Source organism: Arachis hypogaea, chromosome 11 (genome assembly GCF_003086295.3).
Source record: "Arachis hypogaea cultivar Tifrunner chromosome 11, arahy.Tifrunner.gnm2.J5K5, whole genome shotgun sequence".
Lineage (NCBI taxonomy): Eukaryota > Viridiplantae > Streptophyta > Magnoliopsida > Fabales > Fabaceae > Arachis > Arachis hypogaea.
The window spans coordinates 44987935-44991935 of record NC_092046.1 but is presented as its reverse complement, the minus strand read 5'-3'; the positions used below and the strand labels follow the sequence as shown (position 1 = coordinate 44991935).

At 34.9% G+C, this 4001-nt stretch overlaps 1 non-coding gene across 1 annotated transcript; it reads right to left on the bottom strand.

The window, feature by feature from the left end:
• Window positions 1-2509: 2509 nt before the first annotated feature.
• On the bottom strand, window positions 2510-2617 carry LOC112725512 (small nucleolar RNA R71). The gene has a single exon (XR_003164616.1). It is a non-coding gene; the product is annotated as a small nucleolar RNA R71 (small nucleolar RNA).
• Between the last annotated feature and the right edge of the window lie 1384 nt (window positions 2618-4001).

Here is a 4001-nt window from a genome sequence, read left to right as displayed (position 1 = left end):
TCACCAATGATTTACATAAGTGTTTCTATCCCTATTTTATTAATTATTTTCGAAAATCCCATTACTATTTTATATCCGCCTGACTGAGATTTACAAGGTGACCATAGCTTGCTTCATACCAACAATCTCCGTGGGATTCGACCCTTACTCACGTAAGGTATTACTTGGACGACCCAGTGCACTTGCTGGTTAGTTGTGCGAAGTTGTGAACCATGGTATTGGCATCGTGTTTTTGGTGCCATTGCCAGGGAAAGAAAGAGCAATGAATTTTACATAATCAAAGTGTAATCACAATTTCTGCGCACCAAGTTTTTGGCGCCGTTGCCGGGTATTGTTCGAGTTTGGACAACTGACGGTTCATCTTGTTGCTCAGATTGGGTAACTTTCTTTTCGTTTTCTTTTCAAAAAGTTTTCAAAAATTTTTCAAAAATCTTTCAAAAATTTTTCTTTTGTTTTCGAAAAAAAAATATAATAAAAATAATGTTTTCAAAAATAAATTATTCTATGGCTTCAAAACTTTCAAGAATGAATTCTAGAGTTTCATGGTAACATGTTGAATCCTATCTGGTTGAAAAGCCATACCCAAACTCCTTTGGGATTGGTCTTCAACTAATCACCTCAATGGATGTAAATCCATTCTAAAGCTTGACTGGCTATTAAGCCATGTCTAACCCTCAGATTGGAGCTTTAGACTAAAGAGTACAAGATTCCTGGAATTCATATGAAAAATTTTGAATCCTTATTTTTTCTTTTTCAAAATGATTTTCGAAAATTTTAAAATAAAAAAAATCATAAAATCATAAAAATCAAAAAATATTTTTGTGTTTCTTGTTTGAGTCTTGAGTCATGTTATAAAAATCATATGCATCTTGCATTTTTCGAAAATTCATGCATTCATAGTGTTCTTCATGATCTTCAAGTTGTTCTTGGTAAGTCTTCTTGTTTGATCTTTGCATTTGCATGTTTTGTGTCTTTTCTTGTTTTTCATATGCATTCTTGAATTCTTAGTGTCTAAGCATTAAAGAATTCTAAGTTTGGTTTCTTGCATGTTTTCTTTGCATTAAAAATTTTTCAAAATTATGTGTTCTTGATGTTCATCATGATCTTCATAGTGTTCTTGGTGTTCATCTTGACATTCATAGCATTCTTGCATGCATTCATTGTTTTGATCTGAAAATTTCATGCATTGCATCATTTTTCTTGTTTTTCTCTCTCCTCATAATAAATTCAAAAATAAAAAAATAATATATTTCCCTTTTTCTCTCATCAAATTCGAAAATTGAGTTGACTTTTTCAAAAATTTTTAAAAATCAAGTTGTTTCTTATGAGTCAAATCAAATTTTCAATTTGAAAATCTCATCTTTTTCAAAATCTTTTTCAAAAATCAAATCTTTTTTAAATTTCTTAGTTATTTTTGAAAATTCCAAAAATATTTTTCAAAAATCTTTTTCTTAATTTTACATCAAATTTTCAAAAATAACAATAACAATTAATGTTTTGATTCAAAAATTTCAAGTTTGTTACTTACTTGTTAAGAAAGATTCAAACTTTAAGTTCTAGAATCATATCTTATGATTTCTTGTGAATCAAGTCATTAATTGTGATTTTAAAAATCAAATCTTTTTCAAAAACTAATTTCAATCATATCTTTTCAAAAATATCTTTCTTATCTTATCTTTTTCAAAAATTTGATTTCAAAATATCTTTTCTAACTTCCTAACTTCTTATCTTTTCAAAATTGATTTTCAAAATTTGTTTCAACTACCTAACTAACTCTCTCTCTCTAATTTTCGAAAACACCGTCCCTCTTTTTCAAAATTTCTTTTTAATTAACTAATTATTTTAATTTTTTATTTTAATTCTCGAAAACTACTAACCTTTTTCAAAATCTATTTTCGAAAATCACTAACTTTTTTTCAAAAATTATTTTCGAAAATTCCCCTTCTCTGTTATTTTTCTGTTATCTCTTTTTCATATGAGCAGGAGCAAGGACAAGAACATTCTTGTTGAAGCAGATCCAGAACCTGAAAGGACTCTGAAGAGGAAATTAAGAGAAGCTAAATTACAACAATCCAGAGAGAACCTTTCAGAAATTTTTGAACAGGAAGAGGAGATGGCAGCCGAAAATAATAATAATGCAAGGAGAATGCTTGGTGACTTTACTGCACCTAATTCCAATTTACATGGAAGAAGCATCTCCATTCCTGCCATTGGAGCAAACAACTTTGAGCTGAAACCTCAGCTAGTTTCTCTGATGCAGCAGAACTGCAAGTTTCATGGACTTCCATCTGAAGATCCTTTTCAGTTCTTAACTGAATTCTTGCAGATCTGTGATACTGTTAAGACTAATGGAGTAGATCCTGAAGTCTACAGGCTCATGCTTTTCCCTTTTGCTGTAAGAGACAGAACTAGAGTGTGGTTGGACTCTCAACCCAAAGACAGCCTGAACTCTTGGAATAAGCTGGTCACGGCTTTCTTAGCCAAGTTCTTTCCTCCTCAAAAGCTGAGCAAGCTTAGAGTGGATGTTCAAACCTTCAGACAAAAAGAAGGTGAATCCCTCTATGAAGCTTGGGAAAGATACAAGTAGCTGACCAAAAAGTGTCCTTCTGACATGCTTTCAGAATGGACCATCCTGGATATATTCTATGATGGTTTATCCGAGCTATCAAAGATGTCATTGGATACTTCTGCAGGTGGATCCATTCACCTAAAGAAAACGCCTGCAGAAGCTCAAGAACTCATTGACATGGTTGCTAATAACCAGTTCATGTACACTTCTGAGAGGAATCCTGTGAATAATGGGACGCCTATGAGAAGGGAGTTCTTGAAATTAATACTCTGAATGCCATATTGGCTCAGAACAAAATATTGACTCAGCAAGTCAATATGATTTCTCAGAGTCTGAGTGGAATGCAAGCTGCATCCAACAGTACTCAAGAGGCTTCTCCTGAAGAAGAAGCTTATGATCCTGAGAACCCTGCAATAGCAGAGGTAAATTACATGGGTGAACCTTATGGAAACACCTATAATCCATCATGGAGAAATCATCCAAATTTCTCATGGAAGGATCAAAGGCCTCAATAAGGCTTTAATAATGGTGGAAGAAACAGGTTTAGCAATAGCAAGCTTTTTCCATCATCCACTCAGCAACAGACAGAGAATTCTGAGCAGAATCCATCTAGCTTAGCAAATCTAGTCTCTGATCTATCTAAGGCCACTGTGAGTTTCATGAATGAAACCAGGTCCTTCATTAGAAATTTGGAAGTACAAGTGGGCCAGCTGAGTAAAAGGATCACTGAAATCTCTCCTAGTACTCTCCCAAGCAATATAGAAGAAAATCCAAAAGGAGAGTGCAAGGCCATTGACATAATCAAAATGGCCGAACCCAATGAGGGAGAGGAGGACGTGAATCCCAAGGAGGAAGACCTCCTAGGACGTCCAGTGATTAATAAGGAGCTTCCCTCTGAGGAACCAAAGGACTCTGAGGCTCATCTAGAGACCATAGAGATTCCATTGAACCTCCTTATGCCATTCATGAGCTCTGATGAGTATTCCTCTTCTGAAGAGAATGAGGATGTTACTGAAGAGCAAGCTGCCAAGTTCCTTGGTGCAATCATGAAGCTGAATGCCAAATTATTTGGCATTGAAACTTGGGAAGATGAACCTCCCTTGTTCACCAATGAACTAAGTGATCTGGATCAACTGACATTGCCTCAGAAGAGACAGGATCCTGGAAAGTTCATAATACCTTGTACCATAGGCACCATGATCTTTAAGGCTCTGTGTGACATTGGTTCAGGGATAAATCTCATGCCCCTCTCTGTAATAGAGAAACTGGGAATCTATGGGGTGCAAGCTGCTAAAATCTCATTAGAGATGGCAGACAATTCAAGAAAATAGGCTTATGGACAAGTAGAGGACGTGTTAGTAAAGGTTGAAGGCCTTTACATCCCTGCTGATTTCATAGTCCTGGATACTGGAAAGGAAGAGGATGAATCTAT